Here is a 20,538-nt window from a genome sequence, read left to right on the forward strand (position 1 = left end):
TATGAGAATGGTAGAATGCCATAGAGCTGTATCAATATATTACCAGCTTTGAGTGATCCCATCAATGAACAGACCTCACACAAAGTGCAAAGATAACCATAGGAATAAAAATCTTTCAAATTTTCCTCTACATCTGGATTTTTTAGTATTGATCATAATATTCTTTGGAAACCATTCTATTAGAGTAGAAATACACCTTAATTATGTCACTATGTAGGCCATGCTACTTCCCTTTTCTCATTTCTTAGGTTTGCACGTTTTTTTTCCAAAGACTGGGAAAACAGTAGTAAATGTTAACACAATCCACGTGTGTCTTGGGAACATATGAAAAGTTTTGGTCAAGACACTGTATTGAATGTACATGTACATTATGGGGGCTGGGGGGGGGATTTCTTGACTGTGAACGGCTACTGCTGTGTACTGGTCTCAGCCTTTCAATAACTAATTTTGTGGCTGGACCAGCCCCTTGAGATTCTTATGACTGCAAGATGCCCTTAACAATAACCACTAGGAAACTTTGACAAAAAGGTTTACTACCCACAGGTTCTGGAAATTACTTGGCATGTCTGGGGCCACGCATTGAATTCACGGGTGGGCAGGGGAAAGACAGGGAGAGAGAGGGACAGAGAGTGAGTGGGGCCTGGGGTCTGCTTTTATTGGGGTCCAGGGTCCAGGGTGAAGGCCTAGGGTTTCTAAGCCTCATTCTTTATTGGTGATTTTAAAATATAAGAGTGGGATATAAAGCACAGGAAGAGAAGAAAGCAAATGGCCCAAATAGTCAGTTATCAAAATCAACCGAGATCTCTCAAACAAAGAATGGGGTGAGGGGGCAGCCAGGCTCTTTACCTAGTAGAGTAGCCGGCAATGTGTTTATCTGAGATAGCCACATTTGAAGTGGATCCCTAGGTAGTCAAAGTTTAAGTTAGGCACTCGCATTACAAAAAGAAAAGCCAACTGTCAGGGCTCGCACTATAGCTACTCACAACAGCTCAAATAACCACAGCTCCATCTCAAGTCTTGATGACCACGTCTCTCTGCCAATTCTGTATAACTCAGGGATTGTGTCACCCTATCTGTTCTGAATATGTTCACCAACTCCATGAGCTAGGTTTGAGGAATTTTCCGACAAGGACCTTCAGTGATATATCACTCACTATCTTATTTCATTACCCTTAAGTCAAGTTAAGTGCCCTACAGCTGGTGATGAGCAAATCAAGTTCTTTCCTTTGCTCAGTATAACTCTTTGTATAATAACAGAAGTTAGTTGTGCTGAAATAGTGTCTCAAGATGTGTCCTGACTGTCTTCACGTATACTTTTGGTATAAATGATGTGTATATTTTGTCCACTGAATCTCATTTTAAACAGTTTGATCGAGATGTAATTCACATACCATACATTCACTCATTTGAAGTGTACAATTGAATGGTTTTTAGTATATTCACAGATATGTGCAAGAATCACCAGAGTCACTTTAAAAAACATTTTTATTACCTAAAAACGACACCTTTTATCTGTCACTCCCCTATCACCCCATCACTTCTCCCAGCCCTGGGCAACTACTTTCTCTATACTGTTGTCTCTCAGTATCCACAGGGAATTGGTTCCAGGACCCCCACAGAAACCAAAATCCATAGACACTCCAGTCTCATATTAAAATGGCATACCATTTGCATATAACCTATGCACATCCTCCCATATGTTTAAATCATGTCTAGATTACTTATAATACCTAATACAATGAAAATGCTATGTAAATAGTTGCCAACTCAGGGCAAATTCAAGTTTTGCTTTTTGGAACTTCCCGAAAATTTGTTTGTTTGTTTGAATATTTTCAATCCAAGATTGATTGAATCCACAGATGTGGAACCCATGGTATGGAGGTCCAACTGTGTACCGATTTCCCTGTCCTGGACATTTTGTATGAATGAAGTCATATGTGGTCTTCTGTGACTGGCTTCTTTCACTTAGCTTAATCTGTTCAAGGTTCTTCCATGTTATAACATGTATCAGTACTTCATTCCTTATTATGGCTCAATAATATTCCAGTGTATGGATATACCATATTTTATCTATGTCTGTTGAGATTTAGATTGTTTCCACCTTTTGGCTATTATGAATAATGCTGCTCTAAGTATTTCTGTACAAGATTTTGTGTGGGCATATATTATCATTTCTCTTGGATATATACCTAAGGAGGGGAATTGGTGGGTCATCTAGTTTAAACTTTTGAGCAACTGCCAGACTTTTTCCCAAGGTGATGGCACCATTTTATGTTCCTGCCAACAATGTATGAGGGTTCTGATTTTTCCACATCATCGTCAATACTTGTTATTGTCTGCCTTTTTCATCTTGCCACTCTAGATGTGAAGTTGCATCTCATGTGTGATTTTGATTTGCATTTTCCTCATGACTAATGATGTCAAGCATCTTATGTGGTTATTGGTCATGTGTATATTTTCCTTGGAGAAATGTCTATTTAGATCTTTTGCCTATTTTTTAATTGGGAGGTCTTTTCATTATTAAGTTGTTAAGTGTCCTTTACATATTCTGTATACAAGTCCTTTATCAAAGATATGATTTGTAAATAATTTCTCTCGTTCTGTGGATTGTTGTTTCACTTTCTGATGATGCCTTCTGGAACACAAAGGCTTTTAATTATGATGAAGTCCAATTTATCTCTTTTTTCTTTTGTTGCTTGTGCTTTGGGTATCATACCCAAGAATCCTCCAAGAATCCAAGAATGGTCAAATCCAACATCATGAAGATTTATCCATTTCTTCTAAGAGATTTATAGTTTTAGTTCTTACAGTTAAATCTTTGATACATTTTGAGTTTTTAATATGGTGTGAGGTAGGGGCACAACTTTACTCTTCTGCATGTGACTATTCAGTTGATCCAGTGCTATTTGTTGAAAAGATTACTCTTTCCCAATTGGATGGTCTTGGCATTCTTGCTGAAAATCAGTTCACCATAGATAAGAGGGCTCGTTTCTGAAATCTCAGTTCCATTAATCTACATGTATATCCTGGTGTGAGTACCACACCATCTTCATTACCATTGCTTTAGTATAAGTTTTGAAATTGGGAAGTGTGGGTCCTTCTACTTCGTTCTTCTTTTTAAAGGTTGTTTTGTGTATCTCATTTTGACCCAATGGTTGGTCTGCTTAAAACCAAAGCACTGGAAAGAGGTAGATTCTTGTAACTCTGTGATGAGAATTTCTGTGAGACAAACCCTTACATGCAGATGTGCCAGGGCAATGCCGTGTGTGTGTGTGTGTGTGTGTGTGTTTGTGTGTATCATAATATAAGCATGGAGTGACTTCTCACCACTTTTGTTATATTATTGGTTGGAAGCAAGTAACAGGTCCCTCCCACATTCAAGGGGAGCAGGTCTTCCAGAGCTTGAACATGAAACTGCCCTGGGGTCTGTCTGAGAAAACATCAGTGCATTTTTTCACATCTATTTAAATGTAAATAGCAGCAAATTGCCCTTTGCCAAATTATCTCTAAATTAAAAACTTTGATGATTTCAGTAAATATCTGGTAACACTAATTAAAATCAGGTGGGTAGTAAGTGTAGCCTAAACATTTCATTCTGACAAAGTACTTGCAAGCATAAACATAAATATGTGTGCACAGAGACACACACACAAATACATACCAAATTCCACCACCTGTACTATGAATCATCATGGCCCAAAGAGTTTAGCAAACAGGATTCTTCTTTATGCTGAAAAAGTATATTGAAGGCCAAAAATTAACCGAATAATTTATTCCAACATTTTCTCAAATCCTCCACCAGTTTTTCCAATTAAAATTCTTTTTGCTAAAGTATCTAGATATCTGGGTCAACCATACATTTCACCTTGTCTTATAAAACTACCTTTATTTGCCATTGTTGATGTCACACTTGAGTCCCATATATGGGCTGCCCAAGTACGTAATAGGGAAGTTTTACCTTACATTAAAAATGTAACAGAAAATAGTTGTCGTGGTAAGTATTGCAGCTCTAAATGTTTTGTACCCCCTTTTCTGTTGGTTGGAGTGTTTTACACTTCTTCCATTTACTAAAATAGCAGAAACATCTGCATCTCCTTCCTCAATCAGAACAATACTTTATGAGTCCCAGATTTACAAACAGTATCAGTTACATGCAGTAAACCTTATTCTTGGTCTTATTAATTACTTTCCATCAACTTATCCCTCAGGCATTTTGGTTACAAAAGCATGCTGACAATCAACAGTAACGGTTTTAAGTTAGTTATTTGACAAGTAGGTCCCTTTGCAAAGAGTTTCTTGTTAATTATTTAAAGAATCAGTGCCATGGGGAGACTTTGCTTGTTCTCTTGTAAGTCATATCCATTCATCTATAGCTGTTTTTCTCCTCTCCTCTCTCTAATTCTCTACAGAATTTTTAGAAGTCTGAGATATAGACATTCTAAGGTATGTTAAGTTGTTTTAATCTGTTATATAGCAAATTCACCCTAAGTCTTAAACCAGACTCTGATCTTCAAGACTCATGTCATTCCATGTACGATTCTCCGACATTAGGTAAAAAAAGAAATGTAAACAATAAGCGTATCACATACAATATATTTTAACAGATCTCTTTGATTGTATTCTGCTTGCATCTCAGTTTCTGGGAAAGATGATGATTGATGAATCATTAAATGCATATGATCTGAAGTTCACGTGGGAAAAAGGTAAATTGGGAAACCTTTTATTCAGAGGTTGTGGGCAAATGATGTGTGAAATTGTTGACAAATTGCCTTCATTAAGCTTTTGAAGTGGACATTTTTTTTTCATAAATTTGGCTTCCTTTCAAATATGACTATGCAGAGTTTCAAGACATTCACTGTCAAGTTACAATCTGCAACAATATTTGTCCTTGAAAACCTTTATTCTTGAGCAAAGCGGCAGAAAGTTTAAAGTGGGGTTCTCCTTGACAGTACTTACATGGATAATACTCAATTTCTGAGCAAAATATGGATTTCAATGCTCTCCTTTTATCCCGCAGATGAACAAAGGGAATAGGAGTGAAGTAGAAAGACCTTTTTTTTGGTCAACTATTGACCTCTCAATAACAAAGCCTTCTGACTAGGGGTCCCCTATTGACCCTTGAAATTATAGTAATTCCATTATAGTTGTCTCTTTTCAGCTCAGTGCCACGCAGTACAGTAGATAAGACTGTGGTTTTATAGTCTAACTGTTGGGGGTTTAAATTCCAGTTCTGCTACTTTCTAGGGGTGGGACTCCAAGCAACCAGCTAGTTTCTCTGTGCCTCAATATCCTCATCTGTAATTGAAAATAATAATATCTACTTACTAGGACTGGGCTAAAAATGAAAATTCAATGTGAGAACATGCATAAAGAACCTGTCCTTTACCTGACACACAATAGACTATCGAGAAATGATAACATGTATCATTACACATTTGGAGAATCAGCACAAATTTCGGTCTGAAGTTTGGATTTGAAGACCAAACATTTATCCAGGTGTCTGTAAGTGTCTGTATTTATCTATAAATCCATTATTTGGGGAATGCGCTTTTGGTTCCTCTATGGCCTGCCCAATATTTAGGCCTTCTTTCCTCTGGAGATGTTTTTAGCAGAGGATAGATAATTTTGGTAACATATTTTTTTCATTCAATAATTCCTGCTTCTTAAAAGGCTTTCCTGCAAATCATGTCTTTTCTTCCTCACACAGTTCTGCAGTGTGTGAATAGCCAGACAGGTAATCAGTGCTCTGAGACAGGCATTGGACAAACGAAATCATTACAGACCTTTGTTTTTCCGGATGAAGTAATCAAATCACTGAGAGGCAAAGTAACTTGGCCAATGGTACACCCAGCCAAATCAGAGCAAAGACTAAGATCCAGAAATCCTGCCACCCAGTCTCCAACTGTCTAAAAGTCTTTAAATATCAATAAATATAAACTGGTGTAGGTCTTATACAAGTGGGTTTATCTGATAGAGCCTGTCCTTCCTAATAGTTTAAAATCTGAAAAACAGAGAACTTTGACTCAGCTCTTTAAGGAATCTGGTATCATTTTCCAAATTTGGCTGCATTTTCCAGTCTTCAGTTTTGCCAATGAAGATCCTCTAATGTGAGATGTGGGTTAGATGTAGTCTGAATCAGCAAGTGAAATATCAATTTGTTTTTAATCCATGGTAAGGAAGAGTTGTTTGGTAAATTCCTGTCCATTTCTCAATGTTTTAATCTACGCTCAGTTCATTTCTCCTTTTGTGTGGTATTCAGCAAGGATCTTATTTCGGAGCTTATGTTTCAAGATTGAATTCAGAGTTTGAACTCTACTGTTTGGCTTTTGGTGTGTTCTTCAGTGATAAAACTTGCTGTATTTCAGTTGGAGGAGAGCAGTCGTGATTGGGAAGTTAGTAACATCCAGCTTCAAGCAAGTCACTATTTGACCAACATGGCTATGGTGATCCCATCAACTCTTCTAAAGTCAGACATCTGAATGTTAAAGTGGACTCTGAAGTCCAGACCTACTTGTCCCCTCGGCTTGAGAGTCAAAGTCAAGAGAGGATTCCAAAGATACAAACCCACCCTTAGGGGCTGTGTTTCTCCTCTGGGCTACCTACCACCTGGAGGATTTCAGAGTATTGGTTCAGAAGAAAGATGGAACTGTGGTGACTTATGAGGGGCCACTAATCTCTAAGCAGTCTAGATGAGAAGAAGATCTACTCCAGTGATGGCTAGAGTTAGAAGCAGAGTCTCTCAAAATGCTTAATTCTCGATTCGTATTCTAGGGAAGCTGAAGAGTATAAAGTCATTTCTATGGACCTGCATGTCCTCTACTGTCTCATGATGCTCTTGGGAGACTTGTGCTTGGAGTGACTCACAGTGGAACAGTTAGGGTGGAGGAACTGGGAACTGTCACACTCACACACACAAATAACTATACCAGAACCAGCTGCTTAAAATTGCAAAAAGTATTGAAAAGCACACTATTCCCTGCATCGAGTATTGGGTGTTACTGTCCCAGCCCTGCTATTAACTGCTTTGCTTACTTTGCAGAAGGCACTCTGTGGCTCTGGACCTCAGTTTCTTAGCATTTACATTCTGTGATCATTGCTCCCTCCTCTTCTTCCACAAATCATCCTATAAGTGAAGGAAAAGAGTAAGAGCTATTTTCAGAATTTATTTCAATACTAAAGGAATGACTAGTGTCATTAAAACATATGACAGAAATATAGTTAATACAAGCTAGAAATGTGGGCTTTCTTTGGGTGCTCCAAATCAGGCAAGATTAGCAGTTGATGAGCTTTTCTCTTTGGTTACATAATGTATATGATAGGATGAACCTATATAAAATTTGAAAATATTTTAAAATGGGTTTTACAAAACCAAAATGTTTTTTCTATTTGGGGCTTGATTTAAAATATTTAAAATATCTAAAATGAGTTTCAGTCCTGTACAACTTTAACACAGATCAAGTGTTTTAAAATATTTATGATAAAGAAAATGTTTCCATCTGGGCAGGGAATTTATTACTGGAATATCATACCAATTTGAATTGAAGCCACTGTGAGATTAATTTCTTCTCTGCTGCTGGAATATAAATGTGTTCTGACAGCTGCTTTCTGTAACTGAAGTGTACTTATTTGCATGCAGCATCTTCTACTTAATGAAATCATAAATATCGGAGGAATTTTGAATGGTTTAAGCAACAAACAAAGATTGATTATCAACGCAAATGCCAGCTAGGGGTTTACTATAAGTAACAAAGTATTGGCCAGTGCCTGTTTTGAAATCAACACTGGTTATTTAGAGCTTTCAGAGAGACAATCATGAATTTCAGAAGAACTTGCTGATGCTAAAAAAAAAAAAAGAATTACTCAAAGGGAAAAGATGGCCTTAATCAAACACATGTTTTTCAGATTTATTAATGATTAACACACCAGACACTCTCTTTTGGATTATATTGCCCTTTCACTATGGCTAAGAGCTAAAAAGATGGACATTATTACAGAAATAACATGTCACGAAAGATATGACACAATTTAGGCATTTATGTAATATAATTGGAGTCTGAGTAGGTACAGTTAGAGGCTATAATTCAGGCATTGATGATGATAAAAGAGAAGGATTTCAAAGTAAGAAGCTGAATTTGTCATGCTTTGTTCGGGGATAGTTCCATCTAATTGAGAGGCTATCGACTCAAGCAGAAGATCTGAAAGTCAGTATAGCTTTAATATAAGTGAAAGGAACAACTGCCCTCTAGAAGCAAATAAAGGTGAACAAACATCATTAAAATTGAGACTAATTGAGAATAAAAATGGTTTATAAACAAAATGATGCCAGATAAAATTCTCACTCTAAGTCTCAAAAATCATATTTTCTTATTTCCCCCTTTTAAGAAGAACTTTACACTAGCTGAATATGCTTTTGCCTAGAGAGCCTTCTATTCTAAGTACATCAGCTGCTGCCAGAAGGCATCTAAGGCAGCACTGGAGAGAGAATACAGTCATGAAGTCCAAGGTCTAGATGATTATATCTCTCTGCTAATAGTGACTGTTGAGCCAAAAGGAACATCCTGGAAAGAAAAGAAAGGAGGAAGTATGGAAGAAGGGAAGGAACTGAAGTGGATTCTTTCTCTATGTGTATTTAGCTGCAAAAAGAATTATGCTCAACTAACTGTAAAAGTCTATATTCCCTAAAAACGACCAAGCCGTTCTCAGATAAAAGATAATTATCCACTGTACATAGTTATAGTGCATTCCTCTATAGCAAAATCTCTAATTCTACACTTCAATAAGGACAGAGCGATTTTATAAACAATGAAAGAAAATTCCATGAGTGGCAAAGTCGAGTGAGAATTAGACAAAGGGGAAAAAGAACAATATTAGCAGGTTCTGTTGCTTGAAATCTAGAATGCTCTAGAATCCTACTGAACTCTTACATTCCAGGGACCGTCATTGTGCATGGTCAGTATTTTCCACACAAATGGTGTTTTTGAGTCGTTTTGGGGAGAAAAAAGAAGGAAGCTATTTTGAAGTATTCAATCACTTAGTTTTTGCATTTCTGTCAGAACATGGTGCTAAGTATGAGATTATGTGCGGGCTATATTACTCAGAGGTTTTCCTTTATAACAGAAAATCAGATGTTCTTAGGCTTTCTGCTGAGAGACTGGAAAGGGAAAAGTAATACTTAATGCTCGTTAATAGTATTTTCTTCTCCCCCTTTCCTTCTCCCTCTTTGGAACACCTAAGTAAGAATTTTAGGTGCGGGCTATATTACTCAGAGGTTTTCCTTTATAACAGAAAATCAGATGTTCTTAGGCTTTCTGCTGAGAGACTGGAAAGGGAAAAGTAATACTTAATGCTCGTTAATAGATATTTTCTTCTCCTCCCCCTTTCCTTCTCCCTCTTTGGAACACCTAAGACCTAATTTTAGGTGGATCAAAAGTGGTCTCTTGTAACGTGCCGCTCATCCAGCCAAGAGTTACAGCATTATTGAGACTAATGTTCTAAAAGGGCTGCTGCCTACCTGTCATGTCTGCTCTGGGCACCAGAACATTCGGTGAAACTATTGTTTGAGGTTCACCTGAATCCCCTATGTGCCTTTACAGTGGCAGAAGAAATGTTTGTTTGTTTGTTTTTTAACTTCAGCCTGCATAAAGACGAGGAAAAGTATGAGAATGCCCAGACACCTACAATAGAATAAGAAACATATATACTTTACTAAATAGTTAATGTAAATAAAATATGAAACACACTCATATAAACTTACCCAACCACAAATGCCATGTGAAGCTATAAGTTTTACAGTAAAAACTGGGGTTTTACTGTAGCCATGTCATCACCACCCTATGAATCTATCCTTGTTAATTATCAGTCTTATTTCTCTAAACTTGGATCTGCTATACCCACTGTTTATTTATTTTTTTTTTAAGGAATATTTTGATCTTTTTTCAACACCATGGACCTCTTTGGAAATGCTATTTTCAATGGCTGCATTGTGTCTATCACATAGAAGGACTATATTATGATTTACATACCCTTACTCCCCTTATCCCTTTAACAATTAATGGTAGATTTTCTTCTATGTACCAAGCATAGTTCTTGGTTCTTGGTCTCCAGGAGCTCAAAACTGATTGGGAGACAGAAAAGTATAAAGAAGAGAGGAGCACAGACTGGTTGGAGGGTGAGAGGAGGAGGAGGACACAATGGTGACATTCTGGACTCAATGATCCATCTCCTTTTTTCATGACTCAATGGAATGGATTAAATGGAGAGAAACCTCTGGTTTCAGCAACTATGGGGGAGATAATAGGACCAAGCTCATATTGTCCTTTTCAGCTGATAAAATCACATCATAGAGCCAATGCCCATTCCGACTACACGCTGTCTCTCAAGAATTTTTTTTTTTTTTTTTTTTTTTTTTTGCGGTATGCGGGCCTCCCTCTGTTGTGGCCTCTCCCGTTGCGGAGCACAGGCTCCGGACGCGCAGGCTCAGCGGCCGTGGCTCACGGGCCCAGCCGCTCCGCGGCATGTGGGATCTTCCCGGACCGGGGCACGATCCCGTGTCCCCTGCATCGGCAGGCGGACTCTCAACCACTGCGCCACCAGGGAAGCCCTTAAATTAGCTTTTTGTATTTAAATTTCCTGTTCAGAATAAAACTTACATTACAAAATGAAAGTAGACCAATCTGTTTCCTCAAGATTTATTTATTTATTGACATATTACATATTTTTTCCTTCAAAACGCATTAGTCAGTACAATGATGTTCAAAATTGTTTATAGCTAAGGGTCCTTTAAATTTCTCTAATGGTAATGTCCTGTGAATTAATTAGTAGAACAGCTGTATGAGCTGGTCCAAATTCTTCTCAAGACCTGCAAGATTTGGGGGGAAAGTATTAAGGAAACAAAGAGAATTAAGGCATAAGAAGTGCTGCTGGTCTTTCCTGATCAAGAAAACCAAACATTCTGGATTCTTAGCTTGACTGATAGGAAATAAGCCAGGGGTCCAAGAACAACTGGATTCCCAAGAACTTTGGTTTCAAAAATGTTATGACTTGGCAACTTTCTAATGTTTTATGGGGAAAATGGCAAAAATGTGTCCAGCAGAAACCCCGCTGCTGGCCTTCAAGTGGGAAAAGGTGACTGGTAGCTCAGAAAACATTGTCCATGATGGGTTAACTATATTAAAACTGTTTCCCATTTTCCATCTCCAGCAGTAAGTAGGGGCTGGGCTCAGCCTTAGGTGGGTTGTAATTTGCTAGTGGATGATGAGTTTCCATCTTGGTGGGTGTTCTTCACTGAATTTCTGATTAACTGAATGAGTGAGATCTTTGGGGCCCTGCCTTACAGATGACACGTGAGAGATGTCTGTTTTACTCTTTCATTCAGTTGCTGCTTGGTTGGAACAAATAAAAGTCAAGGGCAGTGTTGAGGCGGATGAGGATGGCATTGGAGAATGACAGTGCACATTAAAGCACTGAGAAACCCTGCAGAGCAGAATCCTCGTTAACCCAATGTTTACCCAAGAATATTTTTACCACAGAGACCCTTTCGTCAATTCTATTTCTTTTCCGGTTCATTAAGCAACAAACTCCAATTCATTTACTCAGTCTGTCACCAATTTATTCATTTATCGTATGCTGAATATAATGTACTGAACATTTAAAAAAAACCATGGTCTTCGCCCTCGAGAATCTCGGAATCCAGAAGAAATATATGTAAACAACTAACAAAAATGCTAAGTAGTAATATATAGAAAACACGGTGTGAACAGAAAAATAAGTGACTGGGTAGGAGAGGCATGGAAGGAAGTTACTGACACCCTCAACATGAAGAAATTATTAGAGCCATTCCTTGAAAGACAAGTAGAAATTCTTCACGTAAAGAAAGGTATGTGGGTTTGTATGTATTTAAGGGGTAGAAATGAGGCTGGGGAAAAGAGGGAGAGAGTTGTTCTTTGGTTGTGATCCATACTGCTTCTAATCGAAACAGTGCTAATAGAGAAAAATGAAACTCAGAAGCAAATGTTCCCTCATATACAAACTCTTCTTTACCCCCAAATCCCTCTGAAGTGTCTGATACGTGTTTTTTATATTATGAGTTCATGAGAAAAGATAGGAGGAAATAAAAGAAAAATTCCTTTACATCACAGAAAATAGTGTTTTGATAAAACGAGAAGCTACCATTTCCCAAAGAAAGTGCAAGCAGTATCTCTTTTTAACAAGCTGGTTAGTTCACCAGAATTACCCTGTTGTCATTTTACAGTTTTGCTAAATTGAAAAGCCCACTGCTACACTGGAGCCAGGCTCAACTGAAACACTTATTGGAGCTTTAAGATTTTGTTTGGAGAACGCAAATGTTTAGTGTATCGTGTATTAGAAGGCTACAGCAAATGTTGGTGGGACGGATGGGAACAGGACTGATGTGAGAACGGGAATGCTTTTGCAGTTTAAAACCAGTGGCTTTACTCACTTTTCAGGACTTGTGAATATTTGAAGGCATTAAGAGATATTCAATCAAACTTGCCATGTATACACTATCAAAAATACTTAACTAAAGAATTCATATAGGCAAACTGCCAAAGCTTAGGAACTTCTGCAGAGGGGCCAAACACAACCATTAAACTATGAGGTTCAGTAAGTGGCTTTGTGAATTATCACATGTATGTTAAGTATCTGATTTGGTAATTGGCAATGACAATCCCAGGGATGCAGGAGTGATTGGGCAGAGCAGTTAAGCCACGTGCCTGGGAATAACTTTGTGCAGGACTGGAGGAGAAGGCAGTAATTTCCAACTCTCTGGAACCCCAAACACTTTACAATGTAAGGGGTTCCTGAGAAATGTCTTACCCCTTTTAAACTTGTAGACTGTGATGAAGATCCATGAGGCATTCTCCCCCTGGGGTTTACAAGTCTGTGGGAAGATGTGATAGGCCATGCTGTTAGAAAACCACCCTACAATTTGGGTGTCAGTCCCTGTGAATACAGATCTTCCTACCCCAAGTATAACCGCAGCTATCTCGGAGTAAAAAGCAAAGCAGTAGCTTTGGCAGCTGGATGTCAAGACAAACTCAGGAGAAGAGTTAGATAGGATTGGGGCTGGCAGTCCCCCTTCCCCAAACACAGAGGCTAAAAATAATCACTGGTAAAAGTTGGAAAAGTCAGAAAACACACAAAGCAAGCAGGTGACTCCAGACGAGAAAAGGACTAAGTCATAGAAGATGCGGTGTTGGGGGGAGTCATTGGTACCCCAGGTCTGGGGGAGTAAGGAAGGCATGGACCATAAGTTTGAAGAGCAAAAGTCAAGAATCCAGGTTGAGAATCTGGAAGCAAAGCAGGTAACGAGTTCATATCAATAACAGAAAGAGTGGGTAAGAGTGGATATATGTATACGTATAACTGATTCACTTTGCTGTACACCTGAAACTAACACAACATTGTAAATGTCACACCAGTAAAAATTAAACAGGGCTTCCCTGGTGGCGCAGTGGTTGAGAGTCCGCCTGCCGATGCAGGGGACGCGGGTTCGTGCCCTGGTCTGGGAGGATCCCACCTGCAGCGGAGCGGCTGGGCCCGTGAGCCATGGCCGCTGAGCCTGCGCGTCCGGAGCCTGTGCTCCGCAACGGGAGAGGCCACAACAGTGAGAGGCCCGTGTACCGCAAAAAAAAAAAAAAAAAACAGAAAGAGTGGGTAAATACAGATGTGGCAATTTTTAAAAAAAATTTATTAATTATATTTTGGCTGCGCTGGGTCTTCGTTGCTGCGCGTGGGCTTTCTCTAGTTGCAGCAAGCGGGGGCTACTCTTTGTTGCGGTGCGCGGGCTTCTCATTGTGGTGGCTTCTCTTGTTGTGGAGCGTGGGCTCTAGGCTCGTGGGCTTCAGTAGTTGTGGTACCCATGCTCAGTAGTTGTGGCTCATGGGCTTAGTTGCTCTGCAGCATGTGGGATCTTCCCAGACCAGGGCTTGAACCCATGTCCCCTGCATTGGCAGGAGGATTCTTAACTACTGCACCACCAGGGAAATCCTAGATGTGGCGATTATAAGAACTTTGGCTATTTTTCTAAATGAGATGGGAAGACAGAGGAAGGCTTAGAACAGTGGAGGGACATGGTTTCATTTGTTCAAAAAGGGTCATTCTAGCTGACTTTTTCAGGGAATATATGCTGAAAATTATATATTGAAAGGAGAATCAGACAGTCTAGTAAGGAGGCTATGGTAATATTTCTGGGGCAAGATGGTAGTGTCCTGGACTGCAGAATGGGGGTAGAGACATGAGAGGCTGCAGTCTGAACATTTTTGAAGGTAGAGCAGGCATAATATTCTGATAGGTTGTGAGAAAAAGAGAGGGGCTAAGGATGATACCAAGAGTTTTTGCCTGAGCAAATATGAAGTTGGAGTTGCCATTTACAGAGAATACAATTGAAGAAACAAGTCTGGTTTTGGATATGTTGAGTTTGGGATATTTATTAGACTTTCAAGTGGGAATGCCCATGTCACAGTTAGATATACTGATCTGGAATTCAAGGGAGACCTGGGCTAGAGAATTTGGAAATAATCCTTTTGAAGATCCTTTTAAATAGGAAATAATCCTTTTAAAGCCAGGACACTGGGTGAGGTCACTAAGAAAATGAATGCAAATGAAGAAAAAAGACAAAGACTGAGCCTTGTACTAATTACTCTGAAATCTAGAGGCTGGGAGATAAGTAGGAACACATTAAGGAGAAGGAGAAGGGGCTGACATTAAGGTAGATGGAAAATGAGGGAAGTGTAGGTTCTGGATGTCAAGAGAAGAAAGAGCCTCCAGAAGAAGGGGCAGATCAACTGGGTTGAACGGAACTGACAAGTTGGGCAAGAAAAGAACTGAAACTCAACCATTAGTAAGCAATGAGGACATGGACAAGAGAGGCTTGGTGGAGCAGTGGAGGGGAGAACCCAGCTGTGAGAGGTCAGGACAGAATGGGCAGAGGAAAAGTACAACAGCAATGCAAGAAAAGCCTTTAATGATAGGTTTCTGGGGTCAAAGGATGGAAGGGAAATTATGCAGCTTGTTTAAAAGATCACAGGATGATCGAGTAAAGTAGGAGAAATTGATGTCTTAATTTAGGATTCTCCAGAATTGGACCCTGAAACAAGGTTTTGAGTGCAAGTAACTTATTTGGTAAGTGTAGGAAACCCCAGAGAAAAGTGGGGCGGGGAAAGGGAAAGGCGTCTTATCAAGCCAGCTACCACTGTGGGTGCCTGGAGCTTAATCCCAGGGGCAAATGCTGGGAAACAGTGTGAAACACAAGCTTCAGAATGATCCCACCCAATGACATGGGAGCAGGGGTATCTACACACTGTTTCTCATCTGTTGCTGCTTGAGGGCTGCCGGGGGTGGGAAGGATTGGTAACAGCCAGGCATTTCCAGACTGCCAAAGTGAGGGCAAAATTTGGGGAAAGACATCACTTTCTATATGCTGAAGCCTTCCAAACAGATATATGCAGCGATGTTCTCCCCACAAGACCTGACTCATTAACTGAACTGTTGCCTAAAATCTCATTTTCTAGTTGTTCTAGTTGTGTCTAGTTGTTCTCTCAAGTTTAATGTGTCCCAAACAAATTTCTGGGTACCAAAATCCCCCTCCAGACAACCAGTTCTAAAGTGCTTCTCCACCATCTGCCCTAACGACCCTCCACCCTCTTGCTCAAGCAAAGACCTAGACGCCATCTTTAATTTTCCTCTTTTTTCATAAAACACACAATCAGGTGAGTTTTGTTGGCTCTACCTCCAAAATACATCTTGAACCTAGCCATTTTTTACCTTCTTCACTATTGTGCTAACAGAAGTCAAATTTCTCCCACCTCTTCTACAGCAGAAGCCTTTTAACACATCTCTGGGCTTCTAAGATCTGCCAGTTTTTCACAATAAACCCTGATGATTTGAAAAGTATCAGTCAGATCAAATGAGTTCTCTACTAATAATCCCTCTGTTCTCCTTATAATTAGAACAAAGTTCAAAATGATTATCATGCTTACAAAATCCTATATAATCTGACTTTTGCTCCTTTTCCAGCAAACTTCCTGTAAAGTTTACATTTATTCACAACATTCTGTCCATATTGGCTGCAGTCGATGAGAATGGTTTTCTTAATTCCTCACTCCCTCCTTCTGTCAAGTGACCTTGCAACGCACAGAAATGGGTCAAGCATCTCCCTCATCCATTGGATTTGGACTTGGCCATGTGACTTTGGTTTTGATGCTTGTGAAAGTTTAAAATGTGCTTGCAAGTTTGGGCCTGGCCTTTCTGAGTCCTAAGACCCACCATGAGGAGGGCATGCACTAGGGACCCTCAGCCTCCTTGGCCTGGGCTCCAGAGGGACTTTGAAACGTGACCTGAATTCTGGCACCAAGCTCAGCTCACCCACAAGCCTAAATTAAAGTGGCCCTTACAGACCTGCAGACTTGTGAGCAAAACAAGGAAGAAATACATTGAGTTTGGGATAATCTGTTACATAACATTATCAGAGCAATAGCTGACTGCTACACTGGCCCCCTTCCTGGCCCTGGAATATGCCAAGCTCATTCCAGTCTTAGGGACTTTAGATTTGCTCTTTCCCCTGTCTGGAATATTCTTTCCATCAACTCTCATGTGGCTACATTTCTTCAGAGTTCAAATCTCAGCACAAATGTTGCATCCACAGAAACACCTTCTCCGATCACTCCAGCCATAGCAGCCAGTCACAGAAATCACCTCCTATACACCATTATCTTGCTTTATTTTCTACATAGCATTTTTTCACTATTTGAACTTATTTATTTACATGTGAATGTGCTTGTTGTCTGTCTCTACTCATGAATGATTCCACCTCCGTAAAAGCAGAGACTTGGTACTTTATTCACTGTAGTAGTTCTACGGCTTGGAACAGTGTGAATTCCTGCTGATGTGAGTGCTGGACCATCCTGGGACTTTGTGCAGCTGGGCTGCAACTACCAGTTATAAGACCATTGGCTATTATCCTAGTTTTCACAGCCCTCAAGACCGCAAGGCTGAAGTCACAAAGTCTTTTCCAATCACACCCTAAGTGCCCACTTATAGCTGGAAAATGGGGAGAGTTTGTCCAACAGTGAAAGCCCTTGGAGTTTTGTAGAGAAAGGTGACACATATGTGAAAACTGCTTATACCAGGGAATTAATGTATTGCTGCCAGGGAACAAATGCACACGTTTCCCCTTTAAACAAATTATAAACTCTATTAAAACTTTTTTTTTTTCGAGAAAGTCACACTGAATTCCAGGAAAGTTTTATATTATCCGTAGTTGAGAGAGAAATATTCCTTTGCTATTTTGCATCTTTTCTACATGACATAAGATTTTGGCTTTAAGTACAGACTGAGTTTTGATAAAGACATCGAAAATACTATTTCTTCATGTTGAGTAAATGTATATTATTCATATATACAATAGTGTATTTAGACATGATGGAAAGTGAATAGAGTGACATTTTCAGGGGCAAGTCGTATGGAAAATTTTCTGTTTTGTGTATGTATATTTTCTACATAATTTAAAATTTCTCATTTAAGCATCAATGTATTTTAACACTGTTTTTAACTATTAAGGATGGAAATATTATTACATTACCTGTTTTTTTCTTCCTTCTTAAATGAACAAAATGTGTTATCTTTTCGGTATGCAGTTGGCTTTAAGTAACAGTTTTTATCCTTCCATTACAGGGACTTTGGAAGTAGGAAGTTGCTGGCGCTGCCTCAGGGGCTCTGTATCTTCAGGACTCCAGGTCACCACCCTTAACAATTCTCCTGGCATTTCCCTGAAGTTCACAAGATGCTGCCACAGTTTCAAAAAACAGTGGAGTTGAAGGTAGGAAGGAGAGGGAAGACATAGTGGCAGAACTATCTCTGGATTTTATTTCAATAGCAAAAATCTATTCCAGGTGCTCCTAGTGAGTTTTGCTTACACTTCCTTGGCCAAGACATGGCCATATGGCCATTCTTAACTACTGGGGCTTTTGGGAAAGCAAGTATTTAACTTTTGACCTAAAGAGAAGAGGAAGGTGAGGGAGAAGGGCAGATGTGGCTTGGGGGAGCCCACCAAAGTGTATGACATGTAGTGGTTATGTGTATTAGTAACAATCAAGTGTTATCTTCAGGGGCTATTCAAGAACGTGAAGCTACATGCATGTTCACCAATATCACTGCTCCCCCTCCGCCAGTGTGGGGTGTTGCTAGGGACAGCAGGCCAGTCAGAGACTACATTTTCTAGACTCCTCTGTGGCCAGATGCAGCCACTGAACTTGTTCTCATCAGTGGAATGTGAGCAGATGTGATGGGGTATGACTTTCCACTTACCCTTTGTGCCTTAAGCCAGCTGCATGTGGACGATGTTGTGGTTGGTGGGGCTATAAGAGCAGAAGCCTGGGTACTTGAATAACTGTGTGGAGCATAATCTCCAGTGGACTAGTTACATGTGCTTAGATTGCTTTATGAGTGAGAAATAAATTTCTATGGTATTAAGCCCAGTCACTAAAATTTGGAGGTTTATTTATTACAGGTGCTAATGTTACCTTATCTAAGACAATAACCCATGCTTCTATCACCCCGGATTTTTCATTGGTTTCTTGCTTCTGTTTTCCTTATTCAGTTTTTCCGTCTTCCATTTAGAGATTTTTCTCATTACCCTACTTTCAAGAAGCTGTAACTTTTTGTAGTTTCTCAAACATGTTGAGCAATGTTCTTTCTAATGCCTTGCTTCTATTTTGCTGTGTTCTAAGAAATCAGATAATTAAACATGTTAGGACTCCGAATGACTGCTGTAATACTCTGAGCTAAGCACATGAACTTTGTGATGCTGGTTTGGGCTACTGTGGGGTCTCGTGTGACTTACCTCCTGATATATAGGATGGTTGCCTGATAAAGGACAAAGCAATATGAAGTTGCATGCTAAATGTACAGTCAAGGGTGAAGTGCAGTGGTTTGGTGGAGTATGTGAATATTGTAATATTTTGAATTAGAGCCAATTCAATATATTAGAATTAGAGCTACTTTGTTTCCCAGAGCTCTTAAGGGAATTTTTGTGAGCAGAGAGAGTTTCAAGAGTCCTATATAAAGTGCCCATCCTATTAAGCTATCTGTTTACTTTATAATGATTAAAATATCTAAATTATTTATCTAAAATATCTAACCATTAATCATTATGGCTATGAGGAAGATTCATGTGGCATAAATGAATACTTGTCTTGAAATCTAATTAAATTTAGCAGATTTCAAAAGATGTTTCACTCTTTTTAAGTTAAATACATAGAATCTCCACTGAAAACCATGCTTCGTCCAAAACTAGGGTGGCAAGTGATGGCACAAAATTGGTGGCAGAAAGCAGTGAGAAATATCATAGGCTTTGCAAATAGATCTCAGTTCCAATCTTGCTGTCATCATTGTAAGATTTACTAGAAGCACTGCCTGATTAAGTTATGAACGTTAAGCGAAACATGCAAAACACTTAATTCAAAACAGCACAGTTGCAATAATAAAATAAAATTAATGCGTGTTCTTTGTTTTTCTTTTCTAACATTATGGATTATGTAATAATATATTAAATGTTCTGGGGTGGGCATAATAATCACTTTTACCCTCATTTTCTATCCGAAACAAATATTTGTCTTGCCAAGAATTCAACGTTATATTTTGGTAATAAATTTATATTAATTAAAAAACAGTAATTCCGCTTCTGGATAATACAGGCATTTCAACACAAATCTATTTCAGAACTGAGTTTTTAAATATTTTCAATGATTGTGGCTTCTCGAAAAAGGCAGGGAGAGAAGTGGAACAATATTTAAATCATTTTATCTCTTTGTTCAACATTCATTCCTTCTGCAGGTTTTTACTGAGTGAGTACATTGTGTTAGGAACTGTGCTAGTTATTCAGAACCCATTGGTGAAAAACCCACCATCCTCTTCTCAAGAGGCTTGAAAGGTGGGGTTTCAGTTTGGCAGCTAGGTACAAAGATTGGAATTTCTTGCTAAAATCATATATGTGTACAATATCTTACTTCTGAAATGCAAAACATGTATACATGTGAATGCACCTTTATTTTAAGCAGAAGTAGTGCTTTTCTTCCCCAAGATTTTACAGTGACTATGACAACATGTATTTATAGTTTATAATCAGAAGGACGTTAAAAATCAAGTTATTTTTTTCTATTTTTGTTTTATACTGGAATTTCTTAAACTGGATTGTCTCTGTTCCCTTTTACGGCAGGCAATAGAACCTTGAAAATCTTTAGAGACTTTAATTTCAAAGGAGATATATGTGGTTAGTCTCTACAATTTACTTTTCACTGTTACCTTTGCTTTGATGTTAAAGGTCCTGGAAGGTGACTCAACCAAAAGGGGAGACAGTGACTCCAAGTTGAATAATGGCCAGGTCAAGAGAAGTAGGAAGTGGGGAGAAGAGGGCCTGAGAACCTGAAGCCATGTGGCACTTACCACGTAGGTGACTTTAGACATTTGAACTGCTGGAGCTTCAGTTTCTTCTCTGATCACTTTCCTGATCTGTAGACGTCA

The 20,538-nt window shown here is 39.1% G+C and overlaps 1 long non-coding RNA gene across 2 annotated transcripts; it reads right to left on the reverse strand.

The window, feature by feature from the left end:
* Positions 1 to 3,326: 3,326 nt before the first annotated feature.
* On the reverse strand, positions 3,327 to 20,538 carry LOC102978271 (uncharacterized). 2 transcript variants are annotated; one of them, XR_002891963.1, is made up of 3 exons: positions 20,461 to 20,538; positions 7,033 to 7,123; positions 3,327 to 3,730 (listed from the first exon to the last, which is right to left on the reverse strand). It is a non-coding gene; the product is annotated as an uncharacterized lncRNA (long non-coding RNA). The 2 variants fall into 2 exon arrangements; XR_447717.2 differs by lacking the exon at positions 20,461 to 20,538 and adding an exon at positions 9,512 to 9,739.

The sequence above is a fragment of the Physeter macrocephalus genome, chromosome 8, assembly GCF_002837175.3.
Source record: "Physeter macrocephalus isolate SW-GA chromosome 8, ASM283717v5, whole genome shotgun sequence".
Classification (NCBI taxonomy): domain Eukaryota; kingdom Metazoa; phylum Chordata; class Mammalia; order Artiodactyla; family Physeteridae; genus Physeter; species Physeter macrocephalus.